Below are 25,384 nucleotides of genomic sequence, written 5' to 3'. Positions count from 1 at the left end.
CCTTGAGTTTCTCTTAGTGAATCCATGCTAATCCCTAACCATCATTGTTCTGCCATTATGTGCTTACAAACTACTTTTAAAATAATTTATCCTATAATCCCTGCCACAGTGGATGGTAATTCAGCAGCCTGTATTTTGAGCAAGTATGACTTGAAGATCTCAACATTGTTCGTCCATCACTTTTTTTCCATTTTTTTCCCCCTCAGAAATGATCCAGAGTAGTTTAACAGTCTCAGTTAAAAATTCCCTCAATACCCTGGGTGCAAACTTGGGGAAGGAAAAAAGAAAATACATGTCGTGTGGGATATATTGTGCACAGATCTGGCAGGCACTGTTTCTATTCTTTGTGCTTCGGATTCTGTGTATATTTGGATACCTGCATGTTTAGGAAATGGAATTTCCACCACTCTGTATTCCACAGCATATGGTATTCAGCATCAGGCATAGCTGCCTTGGAATACAATAACACCTACCTGCTAAATTAAAGTGATTCAGAAGCTCACGGGTAACTGTTGAGGTGCCTTCCATCACCTCATCTATTACAAAATTCTACCGTCACCTGTGGAAATTGATTTTGGCATTGAGCAGTTAATACAGATGCATATTTACAACAAATCATTTTGACCCTTTGCAAATCACAGGACAGCAGAACCAATTAGCTGTTCGTCAGCTTAAAATGTCTTAAAACATGTACTATCAAGTAAGTCCTGGTTTTTCAAAATATTACTCTTCACCAAAGATGAATCTGGCTTGCAATCAAAATGCCCTAAGTGTTTAGAGAAAAATAAAAAGATCAAATCAAGAGGCAATGATGTTAATCTGAGTCAAAGGTCTGCTGCACAGCATAATAATTGCTCTTTTCTGCTGTTTTACTCTGTGGTGAGTGATGGCTTAGCTCTGAGCAGTGGGAAAATGGCAGGGGTTGGATTCTAAGAGATAATAAGGTCTGAACCAAGGAAAATTCAATCTGGGCCACCCCCGGCGATGATTTTCCAGTTGGAGTCCCTGGGGCTGAGCATAGGAAATGGAGAGTCCTAGCCCAAGACCATGGACTTTCTCCAAACTCTCTTAAAGTAGGCAGAAGTACTGGGGAGGGGAAGGAGGATGAAATTTTAAACAGTGTGGTCAAGTTCGGCTTCCCTGAGAAGGTGACATTTAACCCCAAATCTGAAAGAGGTAAAGAACCAAGCCAGGTGGGAAGAGCATTCCTTCCAGGCAGAAGGAACAGCAAGTACAAAGGCCCTGAGGTGGGGAGGTGCCTGGGGTGTTTAAGGAGCAAGGAAGCCAGTGAGGTTGAACAGGATGAGTGAGGAGGAAAAGAGAATAGGTGAGGGTGTTGAGGCCAAAAGGAAGCTGTAAGAACTTGGACTTAGAGTGAACTGGAAGCCTTTGGAAGAGTTTAATCCCAGGAATGATGTGTTCTTGAATTTGCCATGTCTGAGTCTTCTCCTCACCTGCATTATTTGCTGCTTGATAGAAAGAGCAGTTTGTCCTGTGACCTTCCTTGCTTCCCCCGGGCAAGAACTTCAGCCCTAATCGATAAAGATTTTGCCTCACCTCGCCCTCATGCTTCTCTAAGACTGGGCACAGTGGAATAGCATCTCTTCAGCATTGCCTTCCTTATTCCCCTGAAAACAAGCCACGGGCCCTTACTGTCTTCAGTATTGTATTTCTCATTATGGGGAAATGGGGTTTAAACGAAAGGACAATGACGTGGAAGTTTCTAATGCTTACCAGATCTTACAAAGCTCTTGGAGTCATCATTCCTGTAGGGCAACCTCTTCCTGACTCACAGATTCACGCCCTTCTCCCTCTCAAGCTGGCATCTTCTCCCATGCTGGTCCCTCTTCTCAGTCTGGAGAGGCAGTAGGAGCTGTGAAGTAAGTGGTCTGCACTTGAGGGGTGCTCCAACCTGGTCCTCCTGCTCTATGAGGGCTTATTTTGCACCTACTGTGTGCCAGACACTGTGCTAGGTGCCAAGGATTCAGCAGAGAATAAAGTAGACACGGTCCCATCTTTGGTAAGTTCACAGTTATGTAGGGAAGAAGCTGAGTGCACCCAGGTGAACAGTGCAGAATGCTCCTGGTGCATAAGGCAGGGGGTCCTGGATTAGTCAGGGGGACTCATCATCACAGAAATGTTCTCTTAGGGCTTGTGTGTCCCCATAGGTGCTCAGAACACATTTGCCGAATGCACGAGGAGGGCTTGTGTAGGGCACACAGAGGAGAACTGACCTCTCCCATGTGCTGGGGGCTGGAGTGGACATGAATTCAGAGCCCCTGGCTTCTCATCCTTAAGCAGAAGGGAAAGAGAACAGGAAAACAGCCTACCTCTAGAGATCCATTGGAGACAAACCGAGTGATGACACATTTCTCTCTCTTTTTTAAGTTTTTGAACTGTTTCTTTGTTTTGTTTTACAGACAATCCTGGATATTTGATTTTTGTCATGTTTTTGAGTGGCATGTTTTTCCTACTGTATTTTCGTAATTAAAACACTTTTAACATAAAAGTAATACAAAAACATATTCTTAATACCAACTTTTAAAGTAAAATAGACAAGGCAAGGTTTCATCCCCTAACCCCCAGAACCACTGCTACTCCCAGTTTGGTGAATCTCTAATATATATCATTTCCCTGTTTTTCTGCTCTACTCTGTCAAGGAGATTAGGAAGGATATGTTTTTCTCTTCCAGGTCAAATTACTCATAATTTACTCAAAAGCTTTAAAAAAGTATCTTACAATTTATTAAGACATTTAATCATGCACACTATTTTTAAAAACCAAATCATATGGAAGGGCGTTTAATGACAAGCATCTACCTCAAGGGGGTTCACCCTTCCCTGCTCCAAATCCTACTCCTCAGGGCAAGCTTTTTTTTTTTTAGAACCATTTCTGATTCATTTCCTCTGGTGGTTACATCCACATCTCTAAATAATATGTTTATCTTCTATTTCTTGATTTATAATCTATTGACTTCCTGCCATAATAGGTGAGGATTTAGCTAACTCACTCCACCCTCTGTATTGATTACCTTTCCAATTTCTAAAAATAACATTAATCTTCATTTCTTTTTAGAACCACCTTGGGTAGAATGTCTTAGCTTCCCACTTTGTAGAATGAGGACGTCCACATACCTTCCCCCACCACACACACCTACCCATGTCTATTGGTTATATTTTTATTTCTTCATGGTCAAGATTCACTCCTTTTGCATTCTATTCTATAAATACGCTAATGCCTTCCATGCTGGAGCTATAGATTGATTCTGGAGTTTGAAAACCACTGAACATTATTATGATTATGTAGACGATGTGTGATACAAAGCTAAGTTGTTTTCTAGGATTACATGTTTTCCTTTCTGGTTTCAACGTCATTGAAATCTCTGAGTCATTCAAAGATGGAGTCTCCTTTCTAACACTTAACTAGTTGTTCAAAATCATGCCATGTATTTGCTTTGTACAGTTTTCATTTTTCCTCGTGTTTCTGATTGATTCAAAGGGTTTTTTAACAGGTCATTTAGAGCAAAATTAGGCTTTTTAAACATAAACCCTGTGGTGGGGAAAGGAACCTTGGAAAAATCACTCCTCCCTCCCTTTTTGTCCTGCTTCCTCAGTGCAGTGTAGTAGTTAAGAACTCAGCCTATACAGTCAGATTGCTTGGCCTCAAATCCCAGGTCAACCACATACAGTTGTGTGATTTTGGATGCATTACCTAATCTCTTTGTGTCTCAATTTCCTCATCTATAAAAAGGGGATTATTACTCATAAGGTTGTTACAGGGATTTAATGAGTTATTCTTTGCACAGCACTTAGAGCAGTGCCTGGCACATGTAAGTACTAATTTGGTGTTGGTTTTTACCATCTTCCTGTGATAAACAGATCAGACGGAATCTGCCAACAGCAGGGATTCATCCCGGCCATGGATACCACTGTTCTGTGAGTCCCCGAGAAGCTTCACAAGTCTTTGCTTCCCTGAGGCAAAGCCAGTGACATAGCTGATAGAGACCTTACCGGGAAACAAGATTCACGATCTTTGGTGATACATCTTCGGCCCGATTCCTTTCATACTCGTTGATGAAGGTGCTCAAAACCTTAGGGAATATATGTTCTAGAATATCCCCCAGCTGAGCCACACTGGGGAACGATTAGCACTCAGTAAATAACTGTAGCAAGAGCGTACTGAGTGCTCGTATGCGTTATCTCACTTGGTCCTCTCAAGAGCCCTGTGGGGTATTATACCCATTTTACCGATGAGCAAATGGAACTCAGAGAAGTAACTGTCCAAATTCTCATAACTAGTGAGTGGTGGTAGAGGGAAGATTCAACCCCAGGTCTTTTAAATCTGAAAACTGATGTCCTTAATGCTGATGTCATAGCCCAGTGTTCTCAAAATGTGTTCTGTTAAGCCCAGGAGTAAGGGAAGCCTCCCAACACCATTTCATGGGGGTCTGCAAAGTCAAAACTATTGCATAGTGTTAATAAGATGTGATTTGCCTTTTTCACTAAGTTGACACTTGCACAGATGATGCAGAAACAATGGTGGGTCACACTCCTGGAGCCTGAGCACGAATAACAGCAATGGAACCAAATGGTTCCAGCTCTCGTCGTATTCATCACCACCACCACTCACTCACAGTGAAAGAAAGCGCTAGCTTCACTTTGAAACATCCCTGGTGAAGCAGCAAAAAGGTATTAATTTTATGAAATCCTGAACCTTGTATGTAACAAGATGGGAAAGACACGTAAAGCACTTCCGTCGTAAACCAAAGGCCACCGTGGGTCTCCAGCAAAGGCACGCGTGCAACCGAGTTGCGAGCGGAACTAGCTGCTTTTTCCCCATGAAACACCATATTTACTTGAAAGGACAACTGACAGGCAAATTATTCAGGCTTGAATATTATTCAGGCTTGGGTATTTGGCAGACACTTCCTCGAAAATGAGCTAAGCGAGCCTGTCATTTCAACGGAACAACTGACAGTATTTATTGCCAAGGGGAAAATTCAAGGTTTCAAGTAAAAATTACAATTTGGCTCCTATCTGCCCCCATGAGTGAATGTAATTTTTTTTTTCTACTGTGTAATGTGCCAGGTTTGGAAGATCTGTATGACTCAGTTGATATTTTCCAAATGACCGATGCATGATGTTAAAAATAATCCCTGGGTAAAAGATTCATTCAAGATGCAGAATTAGAAAGAGCAAGGTATTTTAATGTACTAGAGCATAAAAAGTTAATGAATATGGTTTCAAACTCCACATTGCAACTGGCTGTTAAGAAACTATCGCTTGTCGAGTTTTGGTGTAATATCAAAGGAAACTATCCACAATTATCTTCAAAGGCTATTCAGATTCATCTATCTTTGTCAACCACATATTTGTATGAGGCTAGGTTTTCTTCACATATCTCAACAAAACATTTGGCAGCAGGTCAAATGCAGAAGCACATATGAGAATTTATCTGCCTTCTTATTAAGCCAGACGCTAAAGAGATTTGCAAAAATGTAAAGCCAAATGATATGATTACATAGCCTTTCCCCTTAACCACCATGCTGCATCCCTGGACTAAGAATTTTCCAAAATAAAAACTACAACTCTCACAAGAACTGAAGGATGAATGTGAGTTAGAGAAATGAAGGGATGAGAGAGTGTTCCAGGAAGAGAGAACAGCACATATGGATGTCTGGAGGCTGAAGTGAGCATGGCGTAATAGGGGAACTAAAACACTCAGTAATGGCTGTAGAAAAGTATACATTCATAGGTGGGGTGAGTTCAGAGAATGGCAGGGGCCAAGTCATGCAGATCCGTGGAAAGTGTGTTAGGTCAGACTTTATCCCGGGGGGCAACAGGAATCCTTTAGAAAGTTTAAAATGGTAGTTAAAAAATCTGACATGATAGTTTTCATTTTTGAGGCTCATTGCAGATGGAGTGTGGACTGTGGATGGGGGAATAGAAGAGGAATATTTGAAGACCAGTTGAGAGGCTTTAATGCAATAATCCAGGAGCAATGATGGATTCCCTTGTTAGGGAGATGGCCGTGCTGATGGAGACATTGGCCATCACTTTGGGAGGTGTGTAAAAGCTGGAATCCAGAGAAGTTCCTGTTTGTTGTTTGTCAAGGGTCAAGAAAAATAAAGTCAGGGGACTCTTGTGTTCCTGGCTTCACCTTTGGATGGGCAGTGATGCCTCTTACTGATGGAAAGTTTGTAGGGGGAGTTGGGGAGTTTGGTTTTGAACATGTTGAATTTCTAGCTTCTCATCTAATATTCAAGTGCAGGTGTTAAGAGGGCCATTGGATACACTGATCCAGAACTCGTAAGAGATGTCTTGTCTAATTGCTTCCCCATATATGTAGCTATGCTTTTTGATCAGAAAACAAACATGTACATTCCAAACTCGGTTAATTCTAATAGGGACACCTAGTGACAGGTCATTAGATGAGGTTTGGTGTGACAGATTAACTGATGTTAAAAGTCTGAACGCAACTTCAGGAGGTCACTGCCAGTCTAATTGGGCACAAATAGAGTTTACTGGGTGGTGGAAAGCAAGTTGTGCGTAACCATTGTTTCAGCCCCCCTCCTTCCATTTCTGACTTATCATCTGGTTTGGGGTGAACATTAAAGAATATTTTCATAAATGGTGACCTTTTGAAATTTGAAATGCTGGTTTCTGGTTAATTTCCATTCCAGCCCTGGGGCTGCTGCTTGAAGGTCATGAGCTTGAAGCTCTTGACTTGTCTCTAGCACTGTGCTCTCAACCAGAATTGGAAAAAGGCAGTGTGGTTTTTATCTTTTAAAGGCCCATCATTTGGATAAAGGATTGTCATTCATAATTGTGTGACCACACACTGAGGATGAAAAATATATGAAGTGCAGAGTTTATGTTAACAAGACCCAATCTGTTCTGTTCTGGAGAATTGGGGAACATTTTGTTTGATGTCATAATAGTACAATAATACTGTTGTATCACCTAAAATTCATTCAACTGCAAGTGACAGAAAACCCAATTCTAACTGACTTAAAGAATAAGAGAGAAAAAGAGATAGAGAGATAGAGATAGATGAGCGAGCGAGAGAGAGACTGAGTCTATTGGCTCACAAACCTGGACAGTAAAGGTATGACTTGATGCATCGAATTCACAAATACACTATTTCTCTCACCATTCTTTCCCCTGCTTCCTCTCTTGTTGACTCCATTTCAGAGTAATGGATGAGAGACTTGGAGATACAGATACATAACAGCAGCTCTCAGGGCTATATGCTTCTCTGCTTGAATTCAACAGGAGAATATAAGTTTCTTTCCCAGCAAGTACAAGTCTCATAGTATTTCACTGGCTCTGATTAGGTCTATGTCTATTACCGAACCAATCACTGTAGATGAGGGGTCCCAAAGGGCAGACTGGCCTATGTGCTCCACCTTTGGAGTAGGAGAGGCATAGATCCCCAGAGATAATTATGATGATAAACAAGCATCCGTTACTACATGTCAGGCACTGGTCTAAGCAGTATGCACGCTTCTTCATTTGCTACCTGGAACAAACTTTGGGGTAGGTACTATTGTTATTACCCTTTTAATGATGAGGAAAGCCAAAATACAGTGAGGTTGAGTAAATTGCCCGAGGATCCACAGCTGGTAAATGACAAAACCAAGGTACAGGAAGGTGAAGGAACCTTCTCCAAATCCCACAGATGGTAGATGACGAAGCCACAATGCAGCAAACCCAGGCAGCTTCTCACCACAGCCTGGGCTCCTAACCCCTGTGCCGTGACACCAGCCTAAATTAGAATAGGGTTACCAGATGTCCACTGTTGCTCAACATTTCACAGTTACAGAAGGCTTTCGTATATGATTTCATTTTCCCTCACAGCTTTATGAATGAGTCAGGACCTGTGTGCATTAGTCCCATTTTCTGATGAGAAAATTGAGGGTCAGGTTAATTGAGTGATTTGCTGTAGGTCAAACATCAAGTAAATAATGGAATGGGGACTAAAATCCTACCTCCATCCTTTCTGACCCTGTAATAATGTAGCCTATGAGTTTATTAAATGTTTAAGAAGCCACATGGGCCTGGAGACTCATATGGAGCCCAATGCAGGCTAGTCCTGTGCACTTTACCCCTCAGCTACCACCGTGTTAATTTCCTTCTGTCTTTCATTGTTGGCAGATATGAGAATCTCAAGAACTTGGACACAAAGTTGCCCTCAATATTTAAACCACAAATTAAGCTATTTATGAAATAGTTCATCCACATTGGATTGAATTATGACCTTTTTCTTTGATTAAATTCACACACACACATAATAGATCTGTATCTGACTTTCTATTCTTTAATCTATACTTCTACTTCTGAGGTTCTGTCATACCTGTTTGAATTAATACCATAGGTTTTAAGATTCTTAATACCGGAAGTGCTTCCTTACTATGTGCTTCCTTAATATGCTTCTTGACCAACATGTTCTTAGTTCTTTTGATCTTCCTAGTGCATTTTCGACCATTCTGGCAACTTGCCAGAGAAACGGAATATTAATAAAAGTTTAATTAATAGAGTTATTTGGGCACAATAGACATCTTCAGAATATTGAATCTTCCTCATTTAAAAACATAATAAACCTCCCGTGTATTAATGTTTCCTTTTATGTCTTTTGGAAAAGTTGTGCCATTTTCCTCATTCAAGCCTGTGCATTGATTTGGTGTATTATTTTTAGGTAGCTGTTATATTCCTGGTTGCTAATGTTAATGGGTATGTTTTCCAGGATATTTTCTATATATTTCGTATTACTGGTATGTGAGGAAGCTATCGATCTGTAATTATCTATTTATAAGCTGCTTGAACTTTCTTATTGGTGCCAGTTGCGTGGTAATTAATTTCATTTGGTTTTCCAGGTAAACAATCATATCACCTGCAAATAATAGACAGAACTTATTTTCTTCCTACTCTCTTTTCTTTGACTGAGCCTTAGAGAATGGTGGTCAACAGTGGTGGTGCTTAAAGACCACCTTTGCCTTGTTCCTCACTATAACTGTGATGCCTATGGACAGTGTTTCTCAAAGTGTGGTTACAGACCTAGGTATAAATCCCAGAACTTATGCGAACCCAGTAATCTGCATTTAAGAAAATATATTTATTTATTTGGCTGCGCCGGGTCTTAGTTGTGGCACGTGGGATCTTCGTTGTGGCATGTGGGATCTTCGTTGCGGCATGCGGGATCTAGTTCCCTGACCAGGGATCAAACCCAGACCCCCTGCATTGAAAGTCTTAGCCACTGGACCACCAGGGAAGTCCCAGTAATGTGCATTTTAGCAAACTCCTAGAGTGATTCCTGCTCCCCTAATCCTCCTCTTCAGGATTTCACCAAGAAGCATGGTGTTTGCTATTGGTTTAGAAAGGTTTTCTTTATCATGCTAGGAAGGTTTCTATCAATGTCTAGCTAACTAAGAATCTTAAGTGGGTATGGAGGTTTACATTTTTGGATATCTACCGAGATTTCACGCTTTTTCTTCTTTGGTTTGTTAATAGGATAAGATGTGTTAATACCTTTCATAGTACAAAGTATCTTTCATTTTTGTAATAAATCCTTTTGGGCTATATTTTATTTTTGATAATATAATGCTGATATAGGTCTGCTACTATGTAATTTAGGACTTTTCTCTATATTTTGTCAATAAAATTTATCTGTAGTCTGCCTTCGATATGCTATTTGTGTTGTTTTGATATCAGAGCCGGAGTAGCTTGAAAAAATGATTTTCTCTGCTCTGAAATAGATTCAACAACATGGAAATTTTCGTGTAAAACCCTCTGGGCCTGGGGCCTTTTGAAAATAGTTATTTGACAACTTCTTTCATGTATGATTTGTCTATCACAGGCCTTTTTCTGGAGTCGTTTTTGTTTCCTCGAAAATCATTCACTGCACAGGAACGTATAAATGTTTTGGTATAGAGTTGAACGGTGTGATTGCTTAAAGATTATGTTCTTCCAAGTCTATCTTTTTTCTTCTCTATTTTATCATTTTGTCTCCAACTGCATTTATAGTTGGTGTTGTTTCTTCCAAGACTGTGCCATTGAGTTGTCTTTCTGTCTTTAATTTTTAAGCTTTGAGTTTTCAACTCTTTCTGGTTTTTTATGTATTTTTTAAGAAGCTGGGAAAAGCTATTTGAAGGCAGCTAGCCAAATGCATTTCAAGCAACATGTTTTTGCTCTTGGGACTTTTTAACCCAGATTTAAAGTTTCCTCTTGTTCAGGTTGGCAGGTTTTAATGCGAAGAAGTCCTTTTGGGGAACCCAACGCTCATCCAGCAAAGGCACTAGAGTTCCCAGCTAAGTTCCTGCCCATGTGATTGACTAGCTTGCCACTGCAATTCTCACAGAGTCACGGATAAAACCTTCGAAAAGGAAAAGTTCAAGAACGTAGCTCTGTGGTAAAGAATAGCTAAGCAAAGTCATCATCAGAAGATTCATCTGAGTATAAACTCACTTCAAGTTCAGTGAGCTCACTGAAAAGCTAGAGTCCCTAATGCTGGCTGAGTAAATGTTATTCACTCATATATTTCACACTCACTCAGTATTTTCTCTGGGTAAGGAAGGCACCTTCCTGGTCTTAGACGTACAAAGCTGAAAAGATGTGGCCCCTTTCCTCAGGCACTTAGGCTGTGAAGAAAATACTTTCTTAGTTATGTGATCTCACAGGGTTACCTCACACCATTATTTGTTTTCTTACATCTGCAAACACAAAGTTCCCTCTTCAAAAATTACAGGAGTAACGTGTTTACTGTAACCAGTGAAACTATCCAAAAACAGAAAAAGAAGTAATATACCCTGCTCAGTTCCCACCCTGTCCCCACGCCGCCCCACTCCAAAGTAGCCAATGTTAACAGCTAGCTGTGTTTTCTCCACATCTTCCTCACCCTCAAAACACACACATGCACAAGGGAGGGGACATTGTTTGATTTTAAAAACTGAATCACACTGGAGATATTAGCTGTCACTTGCTTTTCTCCCTCAATATATTATGGATATCATTCCAGGTCGATAGACACGGATCTAACCCAATCTTTTCAATAGCTAAACGATATTCCACAGAAAGGAGTCACTTCAGTGTATTCAACCAGTTCCCCATTGGTGGGCATTCACCTTGATTCCAGTTTTGTTTGGTTTTGGTTTTGGTCATTCTTATGCATATGTCCTTATGTACTGGTGTTTTTATTTCTACTTTAGATTACCCAAAAGTGAGATTGCTGGGATCAATAGAGATAGGGCTTTATAATCTTAATAGATATTGACAGATTATTATCTTGATAGATTTTAGCAAGGGGGGTTTGGTTATCAGGTAATTATTAAAAATAAAAGACCGCCCACCCACACACACAAATTCAAAGACTTTGGCTTTGAAAGGAGACTCTCTAGATTGGGTTGGATACACAAATAGCCCTGAGTTGTCTGTAGCACTGGCTGTTGCCATCTCCATGCCGGCCTTCAGGGGGCACTGCTCTGAGACCAGTCAAAACAACAACAATGCCGTTTACTGAGCATTTTCCATGTAATCAGCCAGTGCCTTAAGTGGACATCTTTCATTTCACTCTCGCTGCCATGGAAGAGAGAGATACTGTTCATTACCATCCTCAATTTCCAGAAATGGAATCTGAGGCCTAGAAAGTTGAAGTCACTGACTCAAGGTCACACATCTAGTAGGTGGTGTAGCTGGGATCTGACTCTAGTTCTGCATGGCTCCAAGATCTGTGCTCTCAACCATGTGGGATTTCTTTCAAGCCATTGCTGAGACTGTTTCATCAGAGCCACAAAATGACGTTTGTGAGCAAACGTTAAACAAAGTGAGCTTTGACGTTCACCTTGAACAGGCCAAGCCCTGCCTCCTGATGGGGATGAGGTACACAGCAGTGAGCCCGACATCCAGGTAGGGCTTCCTATTCAGCAGTGAGCTGAGTGAGCAAGTGGGCTCCCAGAATACTAGGTGGACTCGTTTGTTTGCCCTGCACACAACTCCAAAGCCAGCTTTCTGTTCCTCCTCTCTCTCTTCTCTCTTCTACCCTCCCATCCCCACTCTCTTTCTTTTTCTTTCTCAAAACAGAAAACTGAAGCAACTAAGAGAAACTGGGAAACTTTGACCTCTCTCCATTCTCTCACGATAGCCAACAGATAGTCATGGTTAAAAGTATAGCCTCTGGAGTCAGAATGACCTGGTTTGGAAACCAACCTGCTATCTACCCTTGAGCAAATTTTATGAGACTCTCGAAGTCTCCTGGTCTCCCGGGCAGCAGAACCATCCCACTCAGCACTATTTTTATATATATAAATTTATTTATTTATTTTTGGCCGCGTTGGGTCTGCGTTGCTGCGTGCAGCTTTCTCTAGTTGCGGCGAGCAGGGGCCACTCTTCATTGTGGTGCGTGGACTTCTCATTGCAATGGCTTCTCTTGTTGAGGAGCTCAGGCTCTGGGCACGTGGGCTTTGGTAGTTGTGGCACGCGGACTCAGTAGTTGTGGCACGCGGGCTCTCGAGCACAGGCTCAGTAGTTGTGGCGCACGGGCTTAGTTGCTCCGCGGCATGTGGGATCTTCCCGGATCAGGGCTTTAACCCGTGTCCCCTGCATTGGCAGGCGGAATCTTAACCACTGCGCCACCAGGGAAGCCCCCACTCAGCATCTTGTCTTACCTGTTAGAGCATCATCTCATTGGGGACCGGTCAATGCCCATGCCTCTTGGTTTACAGGTCCTGAGGGAACCTGCATTATGCTGGGCAGATATTGATTCTCGATAATTAAATACAATGATGTTTTATAGTAAGGCTGAAGGCTAATAAGGGGAGAAGGAAAATGAATCCAACTTTGAGGACCTGTGTGTTGAGCACTGTCTTGGAACTTGATAAACACTAACTCAACTCTGTGAAATAGGCATCATTATTCCCATTGTATAAAGGAGAAAAATGAAACTTGGCAGAGTCAGGATCATCTTGCTAGGATTGCAGAGCTAGAAATGGTGGTGGCGGTGGTGGTGATGGTGATGACAGCTACTGTTTGTTGAACATCGGCTATGAGTAGGTCCTATGTCAAGAGCTTGGTTTGTACTCTCATTTCATCCTAACAACAACCCAGCAGGTAGATCCTTTGATTATCCCCTTCTACAGATGAGAAAACTGAGGCCCCAAAAGGTTAAGTGACTTTTAAAGGGTGCCCAACTAGTAAGCGTGGGTGCTGGGATTTGAACCCAGGTCTTTCAGATTCCTTAGAAGCCCTTCCTTTGGTCGTGAAGTTATTCAGATTGAAACATTCAGCTTCTTGGACCATTTCCAAATGTAGTGTCATGCTGCTGTACGGAAGGCCAGGCCTTTGGAAGAAGGAACCAGATTCCATCCCACCCGTCTTCATCCCTCCATCTTCTGGGTTGTGTGGGCATCACTTTCATCACAAGATTCTGCATCCTGTCTCATGGCCACACGTACCATCTGTGCTTGGCTCGGCCTGCTGCCTCCCTGGAACATCTGTGGCTCCCTACTACTGTGAGTGATTCTATTTTCCACACATCTCCAGCTCGTTAGACAGCAAGGCTCCTACTTGTTGTTGGATGTTTGCAATCTGAAGCTGAAACACTGCAAAACGATGATTGAGCTGATTCACACCAGGGGAGAGTCTGTGACACACAAACACACACACACATACACACACAGGCATGAGACACTTAATTAGTGGGGCTTGAGCTGGTGGTACCTGGTGCAGTAACTTTGTCCACTGAGGGCCATCTGGCTCCTGGTGACAGTTGCTGAGCTGGAAGATTTTCATGCAGCAATGGTGGTCTTCCCTGGCCAGGGCTGCAGTCCAAATGTCCTCTGGGCCACCCGACTAGCTGAAGTGTCAGTGTCCTAGGGAAACACTCTGTCACCAAAGGGAGTGAGAAAGCTGAAACCAACAGCATCCACCCCAGCAGAACCGGGGCTCTGCAGAGAGGAAAGAGCCTCCCCTCTGAACGCATCTCAGAACTTCCTCAACATTCCTCCCAGAGTCTCCACTTCTGGTCACTGGCCAAATGCAATCTTTAAAAATACACATTTGGCAAGAATCTGAAAAAAATCCCTTCAGATTGTTATGTGATGGTGGGGAAAAGACACATTTTTTTTTAAACTCTAAAAAAAGCGCCTTAGCATTTGTAGGCTTTTATAATTCTGAAACAGCTGAAATGCTAAAACTTTCAAGTTGGCAGGATTGAAACTGAAATCTGCAAAGCCCGTTCAATTTGACAAGAGTGGGAGCCTTGCATTTCAGAGGGATTTGATGAAGCCTGTGGGCCTGAGCCATCAACACAATGGGTGGCCACCCACTCGCAGGGAGCCCTTTGTGCCTGGGTCCTTGCCTCCCTTCCAGCTTCCTGCAGAACTCATTCTCAGGGGCTCTCTTGGCTCAGTCCACCAAGGCTGCCCCGCTGCCCTTGGAGCAACTGGGAGCACAACCTAGTGGTTAAGGATTCAGGCTGTGACGCCAGACCACCTGGGTTTGCAGTACTGATCCCATGACCTATAAACTGTGGGACCTTATTCAAGTTACTTGATTCCTCTGTGCCTCAGTTTCCTCATCTGTAAAATGGGGACAATATCTATCGCATGGGATTGCTGTGGGGGCTGAAGTATGTCTTGAAAATGCCTTAGAACAGTACCAAGTACGTGGGAAACATTAAATCATCCTGGCTATTATGTAGCAGAGAAAACTCAACCACAAAGAAAAATCTGGGATCGGGGCAAGAACAGTGGGAAGCCTGACGCTGGGGGATTAGAGAAGTTTAGAATCTAGACAGTCAGGAGTGAGATTATGACAAACATCATCATAGATATAATCGAGACCTACTGTGTGTCAGACGCTCTACGGGGATTCAAAATTAATGTTCAACATATTTGTCGATTTATACTCATCGTCTTCCAGAAAGAATTTAAGGCCGTTTCTAGGTACACAAAATAAGAAAAGATAGGTCCAATTTTTTAACTGGACTAAGAAAGAAAACATGGGGACAGGACCGAGCCAAGAATGAGAGTAAAATGCATCTCATAACGAAATACGTTCTTGCCAAGGAGGTTCATAGGCTGCCTGTAAAGCAGGCTTCCTTGAAGCCCCCGGACTAGGGGAAGCTTGGTCAAGTGTGCGGCTGCAGCACTCAGGATGCAGGCAAACCCTAGGCAGACCTCTGGTCAGGTCTCCCTGGGCTCCGGGACAGGCTCCAAGGCTTGTCTCTGAGCAAATTATTTAACCTCTCTGAGCTGGAGCTCCTTCACCTGTCATGGGATACTAATTGTAGTCATGGGGTTATTTTGAGGGTAAAATGAAATACTAGACATAAAGCGTTTATCACAGTGCCAGCCACTTAGTAACTCTTCAAAATAAATAAATTTCAGAATATATAGATACATACCACTCTCTTTGGTACCAAGATCAGAAAGGACTATCTCCCTTCCTAACATGGTATCTTCAACGTGGGCAGATGGCAAAGTCCCCAAAGCCACAGTGCACGGCACTGAGGAACACGACGGAAGGAAAAATTCAAGTTCCAGCTCTGCCAGTATTGGTGGTGGGACCTTGGGCCCATCACTTCACTTTCCTGGGAGTCGGGTTCTACGTCTGTAAACGGGCAGAACACTAGTACCTCCCTTATAAAGGGTTGTTATGGAAATTAAATGAGATGATAATTGATAAGGTATCTGGAATAGTTTGGGCATGTAGGTAGCATTCTGTGGCCGTGTTGTTTGTTGCTGATGTTGACAGCACTGTGATTCATCTCTGCTGGTCTGGCTTCATCCAGATGGACACTCGGAATACCCGGGAGGTGGGTGGTGGTCTGCACACCCTGCTGCCCTTGCTGGGTAGTCTCCTCTGTGTGATGACGCACTTAAAGACTGCATTTTTCAGGCAAACGTTCAGCTCTTTTATCTTGTCAACTGAGGACAAACCACACAGGCTTAAATAATCAAGTGAGGGGCAGAAGGATCCTTTAGGAGAAGACAAGGTGCCCTCTAAGGTCCTGGGCCCGGATAAGAGGCCATTTCAGTATCCTCCCTAGACCAGTCGTGTTGGTGAAAGCCGGCTGCGCAGGGTTGAGTTATTATGGCTTCATGGTTAGGAGCATGGCTTTGGGGGTCAGACTGTTCTGGGTTCAAGATCTGCTTCTATCACTTACTGGCTGTGTGACCTGGGACAAGTTACTTAACCCCTCTGTGCCTCGGTTTCCTCATCTGTTAAACAAAAGGGGAGAGACAATAAGAGCACCAGCCCCACATGATTGTGATAGGATTAAGCGAATTGGTACCCAGAAGATGTGTTGAACAGGGGCACGCAGTAAAACCAGCCTAAGTGTTCGCTGTTCTTATCACGGAGTGAGCGGAAGGTGAGAACCTGAAGACGGTATGGGAGTGGAGGAAAGGGTTAAGGAGGTTGTATTTCCGAAGAGAGGCAGAGTGGACTTTCAGGGTGAGCCGACAGCCAGAGAGACTCGGGTAAACGAGGGGTGGCTATTGATGAGGTAAGGACATGGGGGCGACAGACCAGACGGGGCTCCTGGGCACAGGTGGAGCGGATAATCGGGTGCGCGGAGGTGGAAGGCATTCAGAATGAGCAAGGTGGTTGCTAAGTTTAGCGCTGGAAGGGAGGGATTTGAATATGCATGAACTGTCCTCCCGCGGTGCCCTTCGGCTGGGTTTTTCAATCAGCCTTCTTGCGGAGTCATGAATGGGGAAACAGAGTCAGCAGGAACCTCCGTGTGGAGGGCTTTCTGTGCCGGTTTCTCCCGGGTTCAGGCCACTGGCTTCCCGCCCCCTTTAGGAGACCAGAGAGGGACCTTCTTTCCCCTTGTCCAAGGAAACGAGGCGTTTAGGGACAGTGGATCAGCAGGGAGCTGGGCATGGATTCCTTTTTGACATAGACGAGGCCTGGTCTTGGGTCGAAGCTTGTACACAACCAGAAATGGGGAAGGGTCCTGGCTCACTTCCTGGCATCATCCCTGGAGCTCACCCCCCAGTCCTTCCCGCCCCTCCTCCATCCCATCCCCTCCCCCGCCGCTCTCCTCTCCCCTTCTTCCTTTCTACCCCTCTTCTCCAGTTCCCTCTTTATCTCTCTCCCACAAATCTATATTCAGTTTCTGTCTTCCAAAAAGAAAAAGTGAGTAGGAGGACAAATTGTTTAAAAGCAACGCATCTATTTTAACAAAATGGTTTTTCCTTTGAGTCAGTCCTAAGAAATTTGGGTACAAGCTAAGCCAGGATGAACCAAACAATAATCCTGAAAAATGAACTGGATTAGGGAAAAGAGCCTAAACTCCCCAGACAGGATGGGGAACGGGGAAGGGCAGAGAGGATGGCACCCTGGTGTGCTGGAGACAACCAAACCAAGGTGCTTGACCAGAAGACCTGAAAGTCAGCAGGGAGAGAGTAAAACATCTATTCAGTTATTTGGATGTCAAGTCCATCCTGTGTCAAACGTCCGGCTCTTGGAAACGTTTGGATGATTGCTTGTGTAGACCTGACTTTTAGATCTTGGCCGCTCTGGATGTGGGACCCCATCCATGTCCAGAAGTCCCTGTCCACTGGATTTAAAGATTCTGGAGCTGTCAAGAAAATATTGAAGTCTTCTCTGTTGGAAAAGTCAGAAACTTAGCTCTAGTCTCAGCTCTGTCCCCCAGCTCTGTGCTACGGGATAAACCACGCCCTTTGGGGGCCTATTTCCTTCTTTACAAGATAGGATTAGACTAGATGACCTCAAGGGTACTCCAACTGCGACCTTCAGTCTTTGGTTCTCTTTGACCTTGTCACTCCACTTGACAGCCAGTGAAGAGTGTGGTCTTTGGAACCACATTGCCATCATTTGAATCTTGCCTTTATCCCTAGCAGCTGTGAATCTGTACCAGTTACTTTGAACTCTGAGTCCTCAGTTTCCTCATCTGTAAAATGGATAACAATAGGGTTGTTCACTCTACTTTTTTTCCCGACTCCACTCCACAGAGCATATCAGAAAGCAACTGAGTGAGAACAGAACCTGCTCTGATTTATAAAAGTAAAACGTACATCACTTGCACATTTCAGAACTTACACTGTTATTGGTAATAAGATTCTTGTGATACCCTCTACAGTTGACAGGGAAATATTCTGCAGCCGAGATCTGGTGGATTCTCTGATCTGGTTCCATTTCAGTTTCTGCTTGAGAAAGCTGAGGACCAGAGAGGCACAGCTATCTGCCCAGCGTCAGCCAACAGATGTTTTTGTGTGCCTGCTCAAAGTGCCGAGGGAGGTCTAGAAAGGGGAAGTCCTCTCTCACTCCTAAACCCTGCATCTGGTTCTGGGGTGTGTACTGGAAATATTATGGGTGGGGGGCAAAAAAACAAAACAAAAGCCCTTGAATCAAGAGCTTTCCAATCCTCCTGCTTCTTATTCCCATCCATCTGATCTACAGCCTCGTCTTCCGCTGCAGGAATGTGTTCTCATAGAAAACTACGCTTGCCTTATCTCTCTTCCGAGAAAATTTGCTGCCTCTGAAAAGATGTATTCTTCCCACAAGCTTAGTGTTGTGCACCTGATCGTAGATGCGGGAGCAAGAAGGTGAATCTAGTAGTAAAATTGCTTCCTTCGGCTTACCTGTAAACTCTTAACAGAGAGGAAGGACATCGGAGGAAGACACCAGAACATCTCCCCTCCAAGCAGCTGGGTCAGCATCCACTTGGCTTGGGAGCGAGCAATCCCCTGAATTAGTCAGTGTGAAGGGACGTAACACCATCCCTGCTGGCAGCAGAGCCACCTGTGCCAAAGCGGTTCCCAACCGCTGTTCATTAATGCTGCCCACAGGCTGCAGGACAAGTCCGTCTGCCCTGACGGGCAGGAGGTCCAGGTTCCAGGGCACTGGAGGAGATAATTGTCTTTATAGCCAGGGGATGCTTGGCAAGGAGGTCAAGTGACTTCATACACTCCCCCAAAGTCTAGGTGGATGATGGTGATGAAACCATATTGTCCTTAACTCCTGGCAAAACAAACAAGTGAAAAGATATTTTAGAAGAAGCATGCTCTAGTAGAGAGAACAATGCGGGGTCTGAGACCTGGGATCTTGCCAGTTATGAGTCCTATGCAGGTTTATCTGGCAGAATTAAATAAATGATTCTTGCCTTGCATATTTCCTAGGGCTGTTATGAGAATTAAATGAGATAGTAAGTATTAAAGGACTTGGGGAAATATATTGCACTTCTTCATTCATTCAAATGATGGACGCTGAATGTTCACTAGACGTCAGGAGCTGGGGATAGGGCGGCGCTAGGTGGTACCTGCTCTCACATGCAGGTGGAGGAAGGCAGGTGTGCCACATTGCAGACTGAGCTGAGGAATGGTTTCTCCGGAACGCCCTCCAGAGGCCCAATCCTAGCCTTCCACCTACCAGGTTAGCTGAAGTCCAGTTTCTTTCCTTGGGTCTCTTCCTAAGTCTCCAGGCTGCTTCCTGGGCTCCAAATGTTCACTCAGCTTTCTCCAGACTTGCAGCCTGAACTGGAGCCCAGATATGCTCCCTGGAGGCTACGGTGTTTCACAGCTGCCACCCAAGACGCCAGCTTCAAAGGGGACCACCTCGCCGCCAAGCCACCCAGCCTGCTGCTGGGAGGGGGAAATCCCCTATAGAGTCTCAACTTGCTACTCCTGGCACTGACAGCAGCTAGATCAGAGTCTCCAGAGATGGTGCAATTTCTACCCAGGCTGCTGTGATCCTTTAAGGTGTGAATAATAAAAAAAACTGACTTTTATTGAGTGATTTAGCAGTTTTGAACTAGGTATTATTCTGAGCATATTTCATACAATAACACTTTGAATCCTTAAAACAACTCTAAGAGAGAAATAAGGATTACCCCATTTTACAGGGGAGGAAATTGAGGCTTGGAGTGGCTAAGTAACCCTCCTAGGCCACAGCTCTAAGTGACAGAGCCAGGATTTGAACCAGAGCCGTCACCTCTAACTACCAAGCTCTACTGGAGGAGCTAAGGAGGAGAATTTTGCATCACACCAAAATAAAACATACAGATCTTAGTTTCAAGTTCAAGTCTGCCCTCAGGATGGCAAGGTCAGGAGTGCTCCCCATGTCCACCAATTTCTGACTCTTTCCCGCTTGATGACCTCAGTCCTGGTCCTGTCTCCTCCCCACCACCCCTGCCCTGCCCCCACCCTGCTCTGGGGTCACTTCCATCTAGGGGTCCTCTTGCCCTCCTGCACCATCAGCTGGGCCAGTTTGCACTGAACAGGGTTCCACAACTTCACGTCTTGGTCTCCTTCTGTGAATTTGTCCTCTGAACGTGCAGCTCTTCCAGAACTACAGATCAACTGTTTCTCTTGCAGAAAACAAAATTAAACCTCTTCCTCACCAGACACCCAGCTGTGCACAAAATATTAATCAATTACTTTTGAGATAAGAGCTGCAAAGGAGAAGCTCAGGGGACTGTGGTGATACTGCTGTTATCTCTGAAGACACTCCTCGACGATTCTCTGGAAATGGAGGCTGGGTTTGCTGGGGATGTGTGCTCATTCTGGTGAATGTTTCGAGATCTACAGTTTCCCCCGTAACGTCTCTCTCTCTCTTTCTCTCTCTCCCCCCCCCCAACCCGCTTAAGTGAAGGTATTAAAGCACTAACCCCCCTCATTCCTTGATGTATATGACAACTACCACTGTGCTATAAAACCAGAATTCTGTGAATACCATTAGGGGAGGAGAGAGAGGCTGCTTTGTGCCTATGTGAGTCACAAAAGTCCCGAGGAGGTGATGCCTGGGCTAAAAAGGGCTTCGTGTCCTTCATCCAGAGGCTGCCCGTCGTTTGGGGTCTGCAAATGGGCTTTGGACTTCAGACAGGGACAGGAGCTGAGAGCACAGCCAGCAGTGGCATCCTCAGTCCTGGATGCATGGGCAGTTACCTGGGAAGTGCTTGAGAGTACTGACGCCTGCCTGCTCCTCCAGACCTGATTAAGCCAGAATCCTAAGCACCTGCTTGTTTGGAAGCTGCTCTGGGGATGGAAGTGGGCAGCTGGGATGAGGACTGCTGTGCTAGGGGAGTTAAGTCCTCCAAAAGCCAAAGGGACAATCCTCTCAATTCAAGCCGTAATCGAGGGAGGAGGCACACGTCTTCCGTTCACTCAACAAGCGTATATTGAGAACCCACTATGCACGGGGCAGGTTGCTGAGTCCCCTGCACTCGGCTGCCTGAGCAGACCTCTCTGAGGCTAAGGGCTCTTGAGAGTCGTCCAAGAAAGGAGCCCAGAGTGATGGACAGGGAGTGACTGTTGGAAGGTCTTTGGAAGGTTCTAGAGCCTCTCCACCCTGCCTGGGCCATTTTGCCCTGTTTCCCAGACATATTCAACCACAAAACTCTTGCACTGAAAAGATCTTGTGTTTTTCTAGTGGCGTTGAGAAAGCGAAAGACTGGATCTGACCCCATAGCCGCCTGACACCATGGGCTGAATGGGAGTCCACGGCCTGGGCCTGGAAGCCTGTAGCTTTTTACATATATAATTATACATATTATATATATATATATATAATATATATAATTGTATTATATATATAACGGCTTTTCTTTTTTACTATAGAAAACTTAGAAAATAAAATTTAGTTTGAAAGTCACAATAATTATCCCCATATTCTCATACCAGATATAACCCCCATTGAATATATATTTACATTTTCTACTCTATGTAGTTATCCCTTTTTTTTAACCCAAATGGGATTATACTGTACATTTTTTGTAATGTACTATTCATTCATTAAAACATCATGATCACCTTTTCTATATCGACAAATGTTTTCCTGTATCATCTAATGACTGGCTAGCATTTCATTGTATGATGTACCATAACTTATTTAGTTAATCTCCTATTATTGGGTATTTAGTTTGCTTCCAATTAAAAGCAATAGACACACACACACATTGTGATGAATAAATTCTTGCACACATTCATCATAATTTCCTTATGATAGAGTTTCTAAAATGGAAATTACTGGGTCAAGAGACGAGCATATTTTTAAATACACTTTTTACTTAGAATTGTTTTAGATTTAGAGAAAAGCTGCAAAGACAGGACCGAGATTTCCTGTATACCCCACATTCAGTTTCCCCTGTGGTTAAGATCTCACATTACTATATTTGTTCCAACTAATGAACCAATATTGATATATTATTAACTAAATCCCATACTTTATTCTGATTTCCTTAGTTTTTACCTAGTGTCCCTTTTCTGTTCCTGGATCCCATCCAGGATGTCATATTATGTTTAGTCGTCACATCTCTTTAGGCTCCTCTAGGCTGTGACAGTTTTTCCTTGTTTTCGATATCTTGATAGTTTTGTGACGCGCTAATTCTGTAGCATGTCCCTCAATTTGGCTTTGTCTGATGTTTTTCTCATGATCACATCAGGGATTACAGAGTTTTGAGAGGAAAACCACAAAAAGTGCCATTCTCGTCACATCACATCAAGGGTACATGTTGTCCACATGACATCACTGGATGTTGACCTTGATCACCAGGCTGAGGTTGTGTTTATCAGTTTCCTCCACTGTAGAGTTGTTCCCCCACCTTCCGTACTGTGCTATTTGGAACAAAGTTACTCTGCACACCCCATACTTAATGAGTGAGGGGTTATGCTGCCCTTCCTTGAGGGGACAGTATCTACATAAATTATTTGGACTTCTTCTGTATAAGAGAACTGTCCATTCTCCCCCATTCATTCATTCATTTATTCATTTATATCCATATGGACTCATGGACATTTTATACTTTGGATTATAATCCATTATGCCATTATTTATTTTGTTCCTCCAATTGTCCCAGCTTTGGCCATTGGGAGCTCTTTCACTTGGCTCCTGTGTCCTTTTGACGTTCCCCCATCGTTTGTATCTGAGAACTTCCTCATTTTCTGGCATACAGGATCCTCCGGGCTCATCTTGTATATTCCCTGACCTAGAAGCAGTCATTTTTCCAAGGATTGCTGATTCCTTTGACCGGAGAATGGGATTAGAAACCAAGACTGGGTGTTGGTTACGCTCATTGCCGTTTATTCTAGGCCCTCTTGGCAGACAGAGCTTAGAAATGTATGTGTACATATTAAGCCATGTGTATGGACATATCTGTAATTATTTCTGTATTTATCTATCTGTATCTATATTAAGCTAAACATGAGCTCATAATCATGTCTCCAATTCTAATCCAGTATGACATGGTTTGCTCTAGCCTTCTGCCTTTTTGAAATTAGCTATGTATATTTTTAATTGAAATATAGTTGACATACAATATTATGTTGATTTCAGGTGTACTACACAGTCATTTGACATTTGCATACATTGTGAAATAATCACAGTCTAGTACATCTGTCCCCATACAAAGTTAGTACAATATTATTCATCATACCCTTTATGCTGTATATTACATCCCTGTGGCTTATTTTATAACTGGAGGTTTGTATCCCCTTCATCTATTTTGCCCACACCCACACCCCCTCTCCTCTGGAAAATACCCATTTGTCATCTGTATCTATGAGTCTGTTTCTTGTTTTTTGTTTTGTTTTTTATTTCATTTGTAATGTTTCTTGTTTTGTTCTATTTATTTGTTTGTTTGTTTGTTTTTAAGATACCACATATAAGTGAGATCATATAGTATTTCTTTCTCTATCTGACCCATTTCACTTAGCATAATACCCTCTAGATCCACCCATTCCACCCATGTCGTACAAATAGCAAGATTTCATTTTTTTATGTCTGAGTAGTACCACATCTTTTTTAAAATTTATTTTATTATTATTATTTTTAACATCTTTATTGGAGTATAATTGCTTTACAATGGTGTGTTAGTTTCTGCTTTATAACAAAGTGAATCAGTTATACATATACATATGTTCCCATACCTCCTCCCTCTTGGTTCTCCCTCCCACCCTCCCTATCCCACCCCTCTAGGTGGTCACAAAGCACCGAGCTGATCTCCCTGTGCTATGCGGCTGCTTCCCACCAGCTATCTGTTTTACATTTGGTAGTGTATATATGTCCATGCCACTCTCTCACTTTGTCCCAGCTTACCTCTCCCCCTCCCCGTATCGTCAAGTCCATTCTCTAGTAGGTCTGCGTCTTTATTCCCGTCTTGCCCCTAGGTTCTTCATGGCCATTTTTTTTTTAGATTCCATATATATGTGTTAGCATACAGTATTTGTTTTTCTCTTTCTGACTTACTTCACTCTGTATGACAGACTCTAGGTCCATCCACCTCACTACAGATAACTCAATTTCATTTCTTTTTATGGCTGAGTAATATTCCATTGTATATATGTGCCACATCTTTATCCATTCACCTGTAGATGCACAGTTAGGTTGCTTCCATATCTGGGCTAGTTTAAAAAATGTTGCAATGAACATTGGTCTGCATGTATCCTTTGGAATTAGTGTTTTTCCTTTGAAGATAGCTATATTTTAAAGGCTTTTGATATATATTGCCATACTGCCTTCCATGAACTTCTTTTTCGAGGGCTGGGGGAGAGGACAGGAGTTAGAGAAGTATGCCTTGAACCTCTTTGCTGCCAATCAGGTTTTAATAAAGTTGATTGCACACACACACAGTATAGAATGACGCATGCTAAGATGACATTTCTTGTGCTATGTGAAGGACTGGCAGTCCTTTTTGCTTGAAGAGATCAAAATCTGAACGTACTTGTGTGCACAACTCACCCACTTTGAGAACCAGTGATCACTAACATCAGGGAAGCACTCCAGGTGGAAAGCTGTGGTTATTTCTACGCTTATTTCTCGCTTTGTAGAGTGCTTTTTTTGAGCCATGACCAAGATCTTTTGATCTGAGTGGCTTCCAAACCGCTTTTAAGTCCAGATAAAGAGTTAGTCTTTTATTCCTAACTTGTGGACCTGAGACCTCATGGGGCAAACAATGGACTATGGAATCTGCATAAAGGGTCACGATAACTCAGGTGCCTACAGAGCCAGGTGGGTTACACATGAGGGAAGGGGCACTGGCAAACTGGAAAACTCATGGCCTGTTGCAGAAATGTGGGCCCCTGGTTGTCAGGTCCTCTGATTTTTCTGAAGAAGCCAGAAATCTAGATTTTTGTGCGAACCCCTGCAGTTTTAAAATATTGGCTATGATTGGCGATCTTTCCGAAACGCTGTCAGAGCCAACCAAAATATGTCCTCTGGCATAACATGACCTTCAGGATCATGTTTGGGACTTTGGTATTGGACTCTCCTGTTCATAGGAAAACCATAACAACTCAATTATATGGGAATCCACGACCCTCTTTTCATATTATAAAGGGGTCCCGCATACTACAAAGTTTGAATTACGCTGGGTTACTGTGTCTTGAAAAAACGTTCACTTTTCTTTCTTTCCTGGGTCAATGAGTTTC

General features: G+C 43.3%; 1 protein-coding gene and 1 long non-coding RNA gene across 3 annotated transcripts in view; one reads left to right on the top strand and one right to left on the bottom strand.

The window, feature by feature from the left end:
• Positions 1 to 25,384, bottom strand: part of LOC109547713 (uncharacterized) — a 205,411-nt gene that overhangs the window by 55,264 nt on the left and 124,763 nt on the right. Inside the window, exons 5-6 of one of the 2 annotated variants that reach the window (XR_012326074.1) lie at positions 18,605 to 18,983; positions 13,710 to 13,861 (exon numbers count right to left, since the gene is read on the bottom strand). This is a non-coding gene — a long non-coding RNA (uncharacterized lncRNA). Of the gene's footprint in view, positions 1 to 13,709; positions 13,862 to 17,170; positions 17,581 to 18,604; positions 18,984 to 25,384 lie in introns of those variants that run through there. The other variant, XR_002173650.3, reaches the window with a different exon arrangement.
• Positions 1 to 25,384, top strand: part of CACNG3 (calcium voltage-gated channel auxiliary subunit gamma 3) — an 80,761-nt gene that overhangs the window by 11,382 nt on the left and 43,995 nt on the right. The window lies entirely within an intron of this gene.

This window comes from Tursiops truncatus, chromosome 15 (genome assembly GCF_011762595.2).
Source record: "Tursiops truncatus isolate mTurTru1 chromosome 15, mTurTru1.mat.Y, whole genome shotgun sequence".
NCBI lineage: Eukaryota > Metazoa > Chordata > Mammalia > Artiodactyla > Delphinidae > Tursiops > Tursiops truncatus.
This window is presented reverse-complemented; position numbering and strand designations above follow the sequence as displayed.